This window comes from Thermobia domestica, chromosome 17 (assembly GCF_964235325.1).
Source record: "Thermobia domestica chromosome 17, izTheDome1.hap1.1, whole genome shotgun sequence".
NCBI lineage: Eukaryota > Metazoa > Arthropoda > Insecta > Zygentoma > Lepismatidae > Thermobia > Thermobia domestica.
The window spans coordinates 170,559,335-170,575,498 of NC_137470.1; the positions used below are offsets into that span (position 1 = coordinate 170,559,335).

General features: G+C 36.4%; 1 protein-coding gene across 3 annotated transcripts in view; it reads right to left on the reverse strand.

The window, feature by feature from the left end:
- The window catches only part of LOC145674490 (uncharacterized), a 46,937-nt gene extending 33,760 nt beyond the window's left edge, over window positions 1–13,177 (reverse strand). For all 3 annotated transcript variants that reach the window (XM_081744616.1, XM_081744617.1, XM_081744619.1), the window contains exon 1: window positions 12,821–13,177. The gene's annotated coding sequence lies outside the window, so the exon portion shown is untranslated. The remainder of the gene's footprint in view (window positions 1–12,820) is intronic.
- Between the last annotated feature and the right edge of the window lie 2,987 nt (window positions 13,178–16,164).

Genomic DNA, 16,164 nt, shown 5'->3' on the forward strand with positions numbered 1-16,164 from the left:
TGGTCCATAAGTATTAGCACAGTGGATTATTTTGGAAACAAACATGATTAAAACAAATCTGACTAGCGGAGGGCGGACTTGGGTAAAGAAGCTACCGAGTGATGCATGCATAGTGAATGGCGGCCATCTTGGATCCAGGTTATTTTTTTTTTCAAATAGAAAGGTAGGCATGTGACACATTAATTAGCCTAACACATTTTTTTTCAGGGGAATGCAGTCCCACAAGCAGAAATGCGTTATCATATCCCGTTCCAAAGTTATGACGCCCCAAAGATGACGGTTTTCTGTATCCTTGCAGGGAGAGCGACATGGCACTAACGCTACAAGAAAGACTTGACGCTCCGAATTTGACAGTTTTTTTTTTTTTTTTTTTTTTTTCGCTGCAGATAGAATGAGATGGCACTGACGAAACAGGAAAGAATTGAGATCATCCTAATGAAATGAAATGAAATTTTTCAGTTTTACGTCCCACGAGAGAACATCCTAATGTCTGGGGAAAGAAGCAGTCGTGTGATTGCCCAGGACTTCAACGCGCGCCACCCCGAAAGATCTGCAATAAGTCACAACACTGTTAGCTACCTCATTAGGAAATTCAGTGTAACTGGTAATGTTGCCGACAGACCACGGTCAGGTCTCTCACGAACCGCGATAGATGAGGAGACACCCACAATGGTGCTTGCTGCGACTGTGAAAAGTCCGAAGCGAAGCGGAAAACCACTATTAGCGATAACAGGCGTACCACGTGCTTCCGTAATGAGGATTCTCCATAGGAACAAGTAGCATCCCTTCCAGCGTTCTCTTCACAGACGAGGCAAACTTCTATTTGGATGGAAAAGTGAATCACCAGAAAGTGCGATATTGGTCGGATGCAAATCCACATGCGATCAATTCCTGCAAGACGGTTACCCCTGCTCATATCATGAGTTGGTGTGGCATATGGAACACGTCGATCATAAAACCCTTAATCATTCCTGGCACCCTAAATGGTGTCCGATATCCGTACACGTTACAGGAGTTGCTTCTCCGCGCTGATGGCACCTTGCCTCGATATTTTCAGCAAGATGGTGCCCCACCACACTATGCGCTGCCTGTGCAGGAATGCTTGGATCTGCATTTTCCTGGACGTTGGATCCGTCGCCAAGGCCCTGTGAAGTGGCCAGCCCGGTCGCCGGATCTCATTCCCTTGGATTTTTTTTATGGGAACACTTAAAACACCTGTTGTATCAGAAGAAGATTCCACTGTACTAAGACTTATGGACCATCCTTCATATCAATTAGTTCCATAACTCATAAATCATTCTAATATTTAACATGGACTTTTTTTGTCCATTGATTTAACATTTTAACAGACAAAAATTCAATCAGAATCAAATATACGCTTCTGGTAATAAATTCTATCGTTAACTTATTCCTAGCACTTCAGCGTAGTTTTTAAAATATTGTCATATAAATTTTGATACTGACAACGATATTTATACAGAAAAATCTTTCTAAACCAAAGAAGTTAGGAATTTGATTTATCATATTGCTTATCATTCTGTGGCAAATAAAATTAACTTTCATACAGGTAACAGATATGTTTCTCTCTTTGGATTAATTCTTTCTTTCTTTCTGTAAACTTTACCTTCAGTATGTTACAGATTTTGACGACACTATCCATTATTCTGTGACGTAAGCACCAAAAATTTCTTTGTAACATCGTCATAAACTGAACACTGTCTTGTTTTGTATAAAATCGTCAAATAATAAAAGTAATAACAAGAGGAAATGAATAAAATATAAATTATAGTGCAGTGATGTCTAGTTTCTTGGAGCCTCGCTTTTGCTTAGAGCAGTAGGAAATTATGTATAATGATGATGAAGCAAACGTAGAAGACAATAGAGAAGTGGGATTTTGTTGATTTCGATGTGTTATCTAAATATATGAAAATTGTTTTAATAACAGACAATCTCAAGACTGCGACACACACACACAAAAAAAAAAAAAAAAAAAAAAAAAGCATACGGTTCGATATTAATAGAAAGAATGAGATGCCATTGCATTAAGATTTGCAGTTGTGGACGCCTCAAATACGTTTAAAAAACAGGTAGTTCACAGTGAATACTAATTTACATATCTTTCTGAGCGATATGAGTAAAAAATAGAACAATAAATTTCACTCAATACTGGTATTACCGTGGTGTCGCGACATCCAGTTCGAAGAGTTTTGCTTCAAGCAAAAGTGAAACTGGAAGAAACTAGACACTACAATCTTGTATTTTACAAAAGAAATCATCTAGCATACACACAATCTGATGGGAATTAGAAATGCAACTTCAAATTGTAAGGGAAAGAAACTAAAAACCTGTTAACTTCGAAACAAAAACTTAAGCTTAACTCTGAAGCTGAACAAACAACCTAACATACACATGAGTATGCGTAGTACGCTTCACATAAACAGGCAATATGAGCTCTGCTGGAAATTAGGCCCCTACTGTTCCGGCCACCAGTTGTGGCTCCTATGGAAAGTCACTTCGTAAAAGAAAGAAAAAACTACAAACTAAGGGAAGAAAGATTATGTAATAAACTAAATTTTGTATAATGCTTTCTGGAACTGTACGAAGCCTTCTTCCCTTAGCCTGTAGCTGCAGCGAAAGATTTAAACTTTTATCAATGGACTTCCCTCAAGAGCCGCCACTCAGGGCAACTTTGTAACTGTATCTAACTGAATTAGCTGGGGAAAAACACTAAGTAGGAAAATGAGAATCTTTAAAAAGTTTTAGCCAATCATAAACAACGTAGCGTAAAGAAAAATAAAATTCACCACACCAGATGCTGCGTTATAACCATGTCCATATGTTCTTTTGCACCAACCGCCATCAGTGACTGCTGTAATGTAATGGAAGTTCTCTGCATCCACGTCTCCTCGTTCTTCTGCTGGTGCCTTTTCTTCGGCTATCGCACCAACCAGTGCATCGTCACTGCATTTCTTGAGAATTTCACAGAGTGCTCTTTCATAAAAGGAAAACGTTTTTGGTGACATGTACTCTATGCCCATTACGGCAAATTTTTCTTCTTCTAATGAAAAGCAACTACCAGTTGCTAACGTTGATAGAACCGCTACCATATTGAGAGAAACAGTATCCTTTTTAGGGTTACTACAAATCGTTTGAGTCTTAGGGCATTCATATTTACTACATTTATAAAATTATGTAGTCTGAAGGCCTGAGTTAGTAATTTTGGAAAGAACGAATGACCCACCGAAGTTACATTCATAACTATGTCTCTCCAAAACTCTTCCTTGTTCTATAACAAGGCCCATGTTGCATATGTGTAGTCTCTCTTGATAGGGTATACCTTTCCTAACCCGTGAGGTTTCTATTACTAAGGACGGATATTCTTTCGTTTCGCTTTCATTCAATTTGAGTGCCAAACACACAGACTGCAAATTTGCTCTCATGTCACGCGATGCATTTGGAGTTGAAGGAATCACTTCACAGTCTTCGAAAGAGAACGATTTGTCATCTTTAGCAATGGATGAACGAGAATTGCCGAGTAAACTTTTCTCCAAGTCAGTGAGTGAACTATTTTCCACCCCAGTGAGTGAACTATTCTCCACTTCATTGAGTGAACTATTCTCCACTTCATTGAGTGAACTATTTTCCACTTCATTGAGTGAACTATTCTCCACTTCACTGAGTGAACTATTCTCCACTTCATTGAGTGAACTATTCTCTACTTCATTGAGTGAACTATTCTCTACTTCATTGAGGGAACTATTCTCTACTTCATTGAGTGAACTATTCTCTACTTCATTGAGTGAACTATTCTCCACTTCAGTGAGTGAACCATTCTCCTTTTCCGTGCCAGCGTGTTCACTCGCATCCCTAAAAGAAAATAAATGTGAAATTAGTTATTTCTTTTCAGTTTAACGTCCCATATTTTTTTGCTCCTAAGCTATCGAAGATTATAATGGATGACACTGAATGAAATGGTGAAATGAAAAGTGGGAGAAAAAGGGCTAACGTCGAGAGAACATTTGGTGAGAGCTGGGATCGAACTATGGACACTGCGCACCAGTGGTAGACGCTCTACCACTGAGCCACCACAGCCCTAAAGGTAAGTTTTAGCTGAAGAAAAATTATGGTAAGTTAATTTTAAATACAGTCCACCAAGCAATCTGGTAACTCTTTTTTTTATTATATTCTTTTGAAAAATTAGAACTATAATACATATAAAACTCCCACTAGTATGAATATTCCATCTTTACAAAACAGTAATGTCTAGCCTTTTTTCCCACCACATACCATTTGTTATACATCTAGTCCAAGCAATCGGGAGGTTCAAGTTTCGAATTTGGTTGTCTGGCTTTCTGTCGACGATACCTTGTATCACATACGTGAGACTTCGTGAGATTTCAAACTGACTATTTAAAAGCAAAAAGCATGCTATTCATGTTCACTTAAAAATCATATGGGCTTATATATATTGAACCAATTTTACGAGCTATAATGCAGTTCCACTAAATAATGAACAAAAATATCTAGTGTAACTGCATTATAGATGGTAAAGTTGTATACAACGCGCACTCAATGCTTTCCATACACGCTAAGATTCCATCGATTTTTATTTATTTATTTATTTATTAACGTGAAGAACACAGAGCGTTTCCACTACTCTTCGTTACGCTCACAACCCACCGTCGCTGACGCGACTGCCTCCCACGGACGCACCAACGCGCGAATATACCAGCTCCACTCTGGTCTGATTCAGTTAGACAGTATTCGTGGCCACCTAGCATAAATTGCTTTGTGTCTTTTTGTACTTAATTTCATGGCATATGTCCGGACGATGTATTATACCCAAAACTGGGAAAGCATGTGAAGGCCACGCACTAATTCACAATTAGTTTAATCTAGACAGAAAATTAAGTATAACAAATACGCTGAAGGGTGTTAACTATTAAAAGAAGATTCAATTAGTGTCCTTACGCAGACACGAACAAAATTACTACTTGCAACCATGAGGACAAGAATTGCTTTATTAGCAAATGCTGAAATACAGAAATCTTCCTTTTTGCGCATACTAATCTTCGGTAACGCATTTTCTCCCTATGAACGTATTATTGCGGGGACCATGCTGCTTCGCCTTGCCCTGACACTGATTATGTGATACTAACTAGCTTGTAGTAACTATCTAACACAGTTGTGCAAGTTTTTAAGCACAGTTTTTACAGTATATCCCTTGTCTATATCACGACATCGCAAAATAAGCTCCAGTCCTACTTTTCGTGTCTGCATAAGAATTCAACTGGAGTGCGTATTGTAAAATTAACCCCAAAAGATGGTGAAGTTAACTGTATGTATTCTGGATGGTCTTACAATTTACAGCATTGAATCGAGATTTGGAGATAAGACAATGTGTCAAATTTATATATTTGAAGGGGCGTAATTACGATTCGATACAAATCATATTTTGAGTTCAGCTGAGTTCGTTGCTGCTCAAAATACTTTGCAAAAAGCACCTATCTACATGGAAGAGTTCACCGGAGCATAATGCTACGGTAGAGCTTTCAAAAATGTTTCCAATAAATATAACCCAGGTAAGTCCAGCTCAACCCTTAATATTTACAATAAGCAGTCGTAAACAAACTTACCTTAATGATGCGCTTAGCTGTTTTTTTTTTTTTTTTTTTTCAAATTATTCTCCCTTTCTCTTCGCTTCCTTTGGCTCTTCGACCTTTTACTTTGAGTTGGGTTCTTCTTTCTTTTATATGATTCCTTCCGTTTCCTCATTTTCCACTTTTACTAATTATAATAGTTCTGTCACAATTCGCAGATTCCGCCTCTGGACTTGAAACGCTAGCAAGGAATTGCCCTACTACTGTGACTGCAACAGTATACATGCAAGTTTGGCAACGACGCATTATGGCGTTCCGCGCTAGCATGAGATTCAGCCGCTAAAACTATTTCCGTAAACATAAAATAATATTTGGATAAAATGTAAAACATAACACGAAAACCGGTCACATAATATCCATATTTAGTAATGAGATAACTACTTGTAAAAGAATTTGTGCTTGTAAGTAAAAATTTCATAAAACTGAGCACAGGAGTAGCAAAATCTAACAGCAAGCGCCATCTTGCGTACTCATCTTAAAACTCATCAAGGTTTCCTCTTATATGTTACCTTTTTAGATTACAAAATACATAACCAAAGAAAATAGTATCTTATGTTGTAGCTGGCGCATATCTCTATTTAATAGTGCAATATTTATAATATGTGGCATTTCGTTACGCATTGATTAAGGCAATGAACTAATGCCTATACTGACTTAGGGGTAGTGATCCACCTTAAGAACTTCAGATGCGCCTTGTGTTTTCGAGAAGTATACATAAAACTGAATCAGCAATTACCCTATTTGTGGTGCTCTCCTGAACTTTGTTCTAATGTGGGTTAATGTCATATCGCTCATTGCAAATATTTTGATGAAGCATAAGGAAATAAACAATTTTAATTTTTTTTACAATTATTTGAGTGGCATAGAGTTAACTTGTAGTAATTGTGATAATATTTATTATTATTATAACTGTGCAGATTCAGAATAACCCGTCATAGAAATGGAAATTCCACGGCTAAAATGAGTTAGCGCATATGAAAGAGACTGCTTAAGGTATTAATTTTCACTGAACGAGCATTTATCCACAATGTAGAACCAGTATTGTATATTTACAAGCGTCAAGTGGTATGTTTCGATGAAAAGTTCTTAACTACGGTTAAAAGTACTGAATGCACTTGTAAGACGGTAGTATAACATTCGAATTTCCACCGGTGGATGTTTCCGCAGAACGTAGGGAACATGTATTTTACGATTACCAGTGTCTCTACCAAATTATAATAAGTGCTCTAATATATACAAATGAGCTGCTTTTATGCGAGAAAGTTTCTCCGTTATCACAGGCTGTCACTGACGCGCCTGCTCCCTACGGACACACTCTCAAGCTGGGCCCCTGCTGCTCTTCAGGACTCGGATACCACTCGTGCCTTTTAATGGCCTGCTACTACCGTTGATTACTGGTTTCTCTACTAGTTAATGTATGTGGCTCAAGAGTTTTTATGACATTCATCTGGACGTTTTAATATACCCTTAAGGGGTCAGATCAGTTTGCGCACATATTATCAGTCTGTGCGCAATCATTTGGGAAAGCAGCAAGGAAACAAGAGTGCAGAATGTCTTAGGAAATCAGTTGAAGCACAAACGTGAAGTAAAATATATTTTTATTTATTTAATTTGACGAGCGATGCTTAGTTTGTACGATAATAATTACCCGGTGCTGGTAACGTTTTGGCAAAGCAGATTTTGAAATTTACAGGTAAAATTCAATACTGCACTTGAAAGTACATATTCATAACGAACAAATTTCTCCAGGTGACAATTAAATACAGCTGTATTTTAGGTGGTTATGTTTAGTTGTGGGAGGCCAAACTAAGTAAAACAGAAATTTTATAGGAGAAATGAGTTGATTCTTGTGTAATTTAAGAGGTCAATGGAATATTTAGGATTTATATTTCTGGGTTTTCGGCATCTATGGCCATTTAGCCCGTCACGTCTTGAGGGCGATCACACTATCCGAGGAACGGGAAGGAAGGAACTGGCCTCGGACCTATAAGTTTGCCTGGTGTGAATGAGGAAAATCCAGGAAAATCTTATTCAGGATGGCTGTCCTTTTGACACATTTTCGATTACGCTGTGCGGGGCCACTTCAATGGAACATTAATACACTGTATGGAATTGAAATATACCAAAGACTGTAGGGGCTATTAGTAGCTACCAGAAGCGTACGTAAGGATGTGTGAATAGTGCAAAAATTAAATATTACTATTGGGTGCTGAATTTGGATTTAAGCGGCATCGGAAGTGTAACTGTTCATCTTAGCAACCCCGAAAACCATGGATTTGACACTAATATGGGTAATTTACAGGGTTTGCCCAAGTGGGCCCAGCCCGAAAAAACCCACCGGGTTTTTTCGGGTTGGACCTACCTGAAAAAACCCATCTTAAAACCCACCTGGGTTTTTTACTTTTTTGTTAGTATATTATTGGTACAACTAAGGTGATCGCATTGAAAGATATTTTTATCAGATTTTAAACTTTCTTTGGGCGAATTATATGCTTTCATGTTAAGATAAACAACAATATTCAACATAAGACCTTTATAAAGCTCTAAATGCACTGAATGAATAAATAAATAAATAAAACCCTCACCTTAGCTTGAGATAATTGTAGAACAAATTAATGTGTGGATTATGCTTATAGCCTATTTGAAGTAAAGTAAGCGATTGTATATTTTAGAAAATACTTTCCATGAATAGTATGTTTCCTGACTCGGCACCCCGAGGGACGTTATCCCTCATACGTTGACGGGTTTAAGGTCATAGGTGTGGTACTAACAGTAAATATGTAAATACATTAGTAAAACTATTAGTATTGTTTCTTACCTTTGATGGTAACAAAAGTATTCAGTAAAATTTGGTTTTCCAACAACAACAGTTAAGTTCAGTCATTTGTTGCTAGCCTTCAAATAAGCATTCTGTAGAAGCAACACTAGCAATAACGTAAAAATTCTTGTCAAAATTAAGAAGCTTAATGCTCGGAGTTCCGAAGACTACGTAACGCTTACTATTTTAAGTGCTGCAGTCAAACTTCAGTATTAATGGAAGTTTCGATGTGCAGTAAAGCAAGCTGCATTTTGAGGGAAAACCCGTCGTGAAAAAAGTGTTCGCGAAATTCCCGCAATTGAACCCACAAAGCATCGAAAGTGAATACTTCAACAATAAAACTATTTATTTTACGCTGGAGGATATTTCATTTCATTTTAGACATTTTGAAACATTTACTTTATAAAATATGAATTATAGGCCTATCTTTGTTAATTGTTTTAAATTAATTTTCGGAAAAGAACGGTCTTGCAACAAGTGCTCGGGTAATTCCCGTAATTGAATGCACAAAGCATCGAAAGTGAGCTTCAACAATAAGACCATTTATTTTACCTTGAAGAATATTTAAGACTTTTTGATGAATTATGTCTTTGTTTTAAATTAGTATAGCTATTTGGTATTCATATTTGGCGAACGTCACTGAGGCTTCTAGGATGACTCGATCTACATTTGTTCGTTTGTCTGCCTTTACCACACAGTGTTCAACTTTCGGTCTTTTACATTTTCAGGATACAAACTAGAGACACTCTAAATTTTCTGTTTAGATTTTGGCAGCATACCAACGTAAAATTACAAAATGGCGCGCTTTTTTTAAAAGAAATAGCTGATATCCACTGGCGAAAATCCCGGGAGGATGATGGGGACATATCTCTTACAATCTTGGAACTGTCCCCCTCAATAATCCGATTGGAAATGTGTCTTTTAGGAAGAAATGTGATGATTTGTGTCCAACTGTCACAAAGGAAAGTGAGATGAAATTAATACCTCCCAGAATAAGCCTCAAATCTGACCGTCTCCCAATGTTGAAGACAACTCTGCTCCCCTACCCATGTTGTCCCTGAGTCCCACACAGGGGACATAAAATATGACGATATTATTATTACTTTACAACTTTAAAATCAGACTGGCAACATTGAAAACTGTTTATAGGGAATGATCATATTTGGATCATCCCTTGTAAACAGTTTTCAATGTTGCCAGTCGGATTTTAAAGTTATAAAGCAATAATAATGTCATATTTTATGTCCCCTGTGGAGGACGCCGGGACCGACATAGGTAATCCTCCCCAGCATTGTTTTTCTCCTTCATAAATATTTTGTACATCGCATATATATATATATATATATATATATATATATATATATATATATATATATATATATATATATATATACCGTCTTACCCGTCCCCCCAATGTTGAAGACAAATTTGCGCCGCTGCTGATATCCACGCTACAAAGCGCAATTTTAGGTCTTTCAAGTTGAAATTTTCAAAGTAGAAGCACGAGAGACTAAATTAGCTGTATGTATTTTGGCGGCGTAAAATTTCAAAATGGCGGCCATTTTTCAAAATAGCGGGTATCCATGCTACAAGGTGCAATTTTCGGACTTTTTAAGTTATTTTGAAGGTAGAAGCACAAGACCTTCTAAAGTTGCTGTATATATTTTTTCGGTGATCCAATATAAAATTTCAAAATGGCGGCAATGTTTTCAAAACAGCAGTGAATAGAAAGTTGTTGCAAGTTGTGACAATGACACTCATAAAATGTAAATCTTATTTTAACATTTTTACCCCAAAGAGATTGAAATATTTCGAAAAAACCCAATAAAACCCGAAAAAACCCACATGGGCCCAGGTGGGTTGGGTTTTTTCAAAAATACCCGGGTTTTTTCAAACCCTGGTAATTTACAATCATTTTTACATGTTTCCCGGCAAGTTTTTACTTTGGTAATTTCATTCATTTTATTCGATTCGTCGATTCAGTTATTTGGATCTTTTCGTTGCGGTATTGAGAACTTGTATGTTTTTCTAGGTTCGTTACTGGTATCGATTCACGTTATGACTTACTGTTGATAGTAGTTAGTATTCTGTTTGAGTGTGGTGGATATGACTTGACGTCATGTGTTGATAGTGTTCTTCATATGGTCTTGCTTATGGTTTGACCTCGTGTCTTATGCTGTTTTGCTGACAAAAAATGTCTAATGTAATGGATGTTCCTTTTGACAAAGAACAAATTACGCATACACCGGCCGAACAGATCATTTGAATCATTCTTTTGTAAAACAGTATAACAGTTTGAAAAAAATATGAGAAAAACTATACTACACACTATAGTTTTTCCAAAAACTTCTATTGATTTATAATATACCAACCGTAGACAACAGCTTGACTGCTACAGATATCTCACAAAATGTGTATTTACGCGTAGCAAACGCAATATTGTTGTTAATTTCGTGTCTGATGAAACTCGACATGTGTCGTTTCAGTTATGTGTCAATAAAGTTTACTCTTTTTAGTGGTTATTTGTTCTTAATTTAACTCCGAACCACTCTCTAGTTTCATCAATCGTATTAATGAGACATACAGAAAGATACTAGTATCTTTTGGTGCTATTCGAGAAGGAGTTTGAGCCGTACATATGGTTTTGAAGGAATGGTGATGCAGTTTCGCTATTATCTATGAAGCAGAAAATTCTGTTCAGGTTATAATATTGGGGAGAAATATTCATGAATCAGGCTACCGAACTATATCTACCACAGTAAAATTTCAGGTACTTATTTCTATTTTTAAATACATTAAGATACAGAGTTGGTTGTGATCAAAAATGAAATCTGTAAGTTTTACGTCCCATGGTTATGCCGGTTAGGCTAAAGGAGACGGATGATGATGAAAATGAATGAAATGGTGGAACGAAGAAAGTGGGAGGGAAACGGGAGAATCCCGAGAAAACCCACGAGCACGGTGCTTGTCCAACCACAAGTCCACAGAGCGCGAGCTTTGATCGAACCAGGGACCCCAAACCCCGAAGGTGAACGCTCTACCACTGAGCCACCGCGCCCCCCCTTCATTGGTTCTAATCGGGTTCTGATCTAACATACCCTTTCCTTTGAAGTGTGTTATTTTGCAAACTGTTCGTATGAGATTTTAGTACTTTTGTTCTAAATGTTATTCAAGAGGTTTAGGGGGCCTTGCCCCCTCACTTACGTTTTTTCTACTTTGGATTTCGGGTCTTAATATTTTCCTTATGTTTTATATATTATATGCCCTTTATAGCGGACAAGAAATATGGTGGTGGTTACTTTAGGGTTTTTTTTTTTTTTTGTTTGTTTTTTTGTTTCATTTTGCACATTGCATATTTCAAATTTCGATAAATTTAGAACTGTTCTATGATTGGAAAATTTGAACCTGTCAGTGTTTAAAATGACTGTAGAAACATTACAGTCTAACCACAATGATTTATTATTGTGTTCGATTCGTGAAGGAAATGCTTCCTTATGATATTCAGCACACAGTTCCGAGGAGCCAGTTCCCTTCGATTGGATTCATTGAATGGAATGGCCAAAGTAAAAACTTGCCTATCACCCCCTGCCCAAGCTGCGGGGAATAATTTGATTTAAACAGCATCGGAAGTGCCATTCTTCTTCTCACCGACCCCGAAAACTATGGATTCGACAGTAATGTCGGTCATTTTAAGTATCCCCCTCGTTGTTAAGCTGCAAAGTCAAAGTGAAATGACAAAAATACTCCCATGCTCAAACCTCATCTATGTTCAAAATTTGATCGAGGTCGGCCGGGTGGATCAAGAGTTATTAAGTCACAAATATAGCCACTTGCACAGAAGCTATATTTCATGTTTACAAGCGGAGCGATACTACTAGGAAAAATAATGCCAAACACTACTGAAACTCGCATCGTCATCAAACGCAATTTTTCCCACGACCCCGCGCTTACGCGTATACCCACTGTTGTTGACGCGCCTGTCCCTTTCAGACGCACCCTCAACGGGCTCACCAGTTTCCCTCACCTGACTCGGTTAGATGTATTCCATTTTTCTACTGGGTATCTAACACTGATTTTTTTTTTTTTTTTTTACTACATACATCCAGACGTCGTATTTATACGCAAACCGTGAAAGAAGTGTAATTTTTCAACAATTATTCTTCATCGCACCCTTGATTTTTATCTTATACTAAATGTGATAATAACATGTAGCCAAATATTTTGTAGAAAAATATTAAATAAATTAGGAAAGAATTGTAATTTTTCAACAGTTACTTCGAATTGTGTACCAAAACTTGATTTGCACGAATAATACTTCCTGAAATTCTTTCAATTTTCTTACCTTTCATCCTTTGGAAGTCTATTTCTTTTTAACACACACGTACAGCCAAAGTGAATTTAATATCAGTGCGTACAGCATCTAGTACAGAATGGAATAAAAATTGTTTAGTCATCAAATTCATGGAGAAAGACCTGGCAGATTGGAGGAGAAAGAAAAATGTTGAAAGAATACAATGATTTCTTCTTAAATGCCTAGTCATCCGAAGTGGGTTCTAAAATCACAAGAACAGGTGAACTTTCTCCCATAATGATCAAAACATATTAGAAGCGAACATAATTTACATTATGAAAATCCCTCCCTCAAGCAAAGATTTGTTACTTGTCAGCAGCACACAGTGTTGCCAGGTCCCCAGCTCGAAAAGTCGCTACTATCTCTTCGAACTTCCTCCACGTTCCACTACCTTTACTGAAATTCCACTATTTTCCGCTACATTATAAAATTAAACTTTAATGTTTTAAAAAAAATTCTTTTAACAAACTGCAAAATATTTCACACATTAATAATAGGCCTAAATTCTAAATTGAAAGACCTGATTTAGTGCTTCACTAAATTTTTTGAATAAAAAAAATAATTTCAGTCTTATTTTAATTAATATTATTGAAGTAAAAGTCACGGTCAGTGCTTATCATTATTTTATTATAATGATTTTATGAACATATTACCATTGTGTAATATCAGTTGTAATTGTAAACATTTTTCTTTTAAAAAATAATGATTAATGAGTCTAAATTAACGAGTCACACATTCCCCTCCCATTTTAAAAAAAAGTTAATATATCCAATAGGGCAGAATCCAAAATGGCTGTCACGATGACGACACTCTCAATAAACAGTTATTACTGCAATACCCTCTTGCAACATTTGCTTTTCCTCCGTGCTTGCGTTTCGAACATAATGTCCCGATCTTGTTACAAGTGTTATAGTTATTGCTATGACTAGGTTTTACTATCGCGTTGTTTTATCTGATTGTTAGTAATCAGAGAGATGCCAGAATGTTGCAGAACAGGCCCTTAGAGCAGGGATTTATTTGTAGTCATGCAAGCCTGGGAATTTCCCCCCTTCTAAGTTTTGGTTTCCCTAGGCCTTATGCAGAGTCGTTCTGACGCGACATTACTATCCATTTCATAAAGATAGGCCCCTGACTTTGCGGTGCTGCCGTGACGTCCAGTCAAAACTTATATTGCATTGTCGTACCTCGTTGGAATTGCTGGAATGTTGTCTTTTTAATACTTAAGACATAAAAATTTTCTTTGTACTATGTAGTGAGAAAAAAATAAAAATTAATGAAAAAGTGCGTATTTTTTCGTACTTTTTTGGTAGATCAATGTTTATAGAGCTATATCTCAGAAAAGAGATCACGTGAAATAATTTCCTGTGTACAATATGTAGATGCATCCATTAACTGTAAGTTGTGAAAAGTTCAATTTTCATCACTTGATATTTTTTGTGTAATTAAAACAAATGTGCGAAGCTCTGATATCCTTTACCATGGTAGGTAGAGAAACGTACAAAATACTGTTCGAAAATTTGGAAGTCTAGTGTTCCAAATATTTGGAACTATTAACAAAAAAGGGTTTAGTTGGTAGAGTATTTATTTTTTAAAAAAAATATGTTTACTTGAACATGTTCTCTGCGTTAAGCGGTGAGCCATGTTTCAACCCAATCTTTAAATTCTCCGTGCTTATATGAAGAAACAGCCTACAGTATATGGAAGTGCGGCAACGCTGTCGTGCAGTGTTGTCGCGTTCAGGAAGCTTGTAGCGCGAAGCCTACTTCATAAGAATGTAATAGGAAAAAGTATTTATTATAACCTTACACAACATCATAAAAACATTAATGCATGTACACTCATGTCTAAAATTATTGTCGCATGTCTAAAAAAATGTTATTGTAGGAATATAATTTGATAACGAATTTGCCTGGTATTTCTTATAATGTTAGTATGTGTATAATCGGCAAAGACATGTAGGCTATGTGGAAAATTTCATGTCAAAAGAGCAGTAAATAAGAACAATAAAACGAAACTAAAATTTTCTTATCCATTTAGCAACATTTTGTTTTACTCATGCTAATTTTCGTATTCTTTTCCTATGAAATTTACCACAAATATACATTTCCCGACTCTACATATAGTATCAGTATTAAAAGTACCCTGCAAAATCATTATCAAATTATATTCTTACAAGAAGACAGTTATAGATATGCGACAATAATTTTGGACATGAGTGTACACATCTCAATGTAATCGAAATAAAACGTTGAAGTAACACATCCAAAAACTCATCTCTTAATCTATTTACTTCATTCACTTTCGTCATGACTTTGTTGACTCATCGTTGCTCCTGCTATCTTCCCTAATATTTATAAACAATTGCTCCATTTTTACCTCAAGATCTATCAGTATACACACTCTCCAGCTTACGAACATGTTAAAGGTTAAAAAGAAATGTGCCTTGGCAATCACGTGTTCACCCAAGTTCTGCGATCAATTCCCTTGCCGAATGTACAGTAACACAGAATGGGTCCTTTGTTTTCTTTCAACGGAAGAAAACAATGCAATGAGTAGGTGACGAGGGCTGTATTTGCGTCTAATCACGTCACACTGATTAAGTCTTCAATACTTCCTTTCGGTTCGTAGGCGTCAAAAACTTACACACGCATTCATATCATATGGGTTCATTGCAATGAGACGGACGAACGGGCATTTATATTTTCGTGAGTATATCTTGTGCTTTTTGATTTAAAAAAAAAAAAAAAAAAAGTGGATATTTCTTCACGAGCGGCGGTATTACAAAAAGAAGAGGCAAAATGTTTAGCGATAATGAAATTGCAGAACTGATGAATGACTCTGACTCAGACGGTTATAAGTTAGTAATTAATAGTAAGGACATTGATTATTCTGTGCTGAGTGGCGTATCCGGAAGTGAACAAGATAGTAACTCTGTTTCAAGTAAACCTGAGGCTGCACCAAAAAAAAAAAAAAAAAAAAAAAAAACGCGTCATTCCTATTCAAAGGCAGATTCTAATGTAGCTTGGAGCTCTTAGATCTGAAAACAGATTTTCTGTGAAGTGTAAACTCAATATTACATATCAACTAAGGTTGTATCATATAATAAACTTTGTGCGTGTTTTTGTTTCTGTGCAAGTGTATTTTGTACTGCGTGCAATAAGTGAAGAACTGACAAAAAGCAACAAATTTTCGAGGACCATCACATGCAAATCCAAACAAGATAAGAGTTCGCTTTTCTAATTTTGAACACTTGGTACATTTACTCTATATCCTGTTAATTTCTAAGAAATTGGTTTAAAATCTGTGGAGACATTACATTTTTAAAATATCTCTAA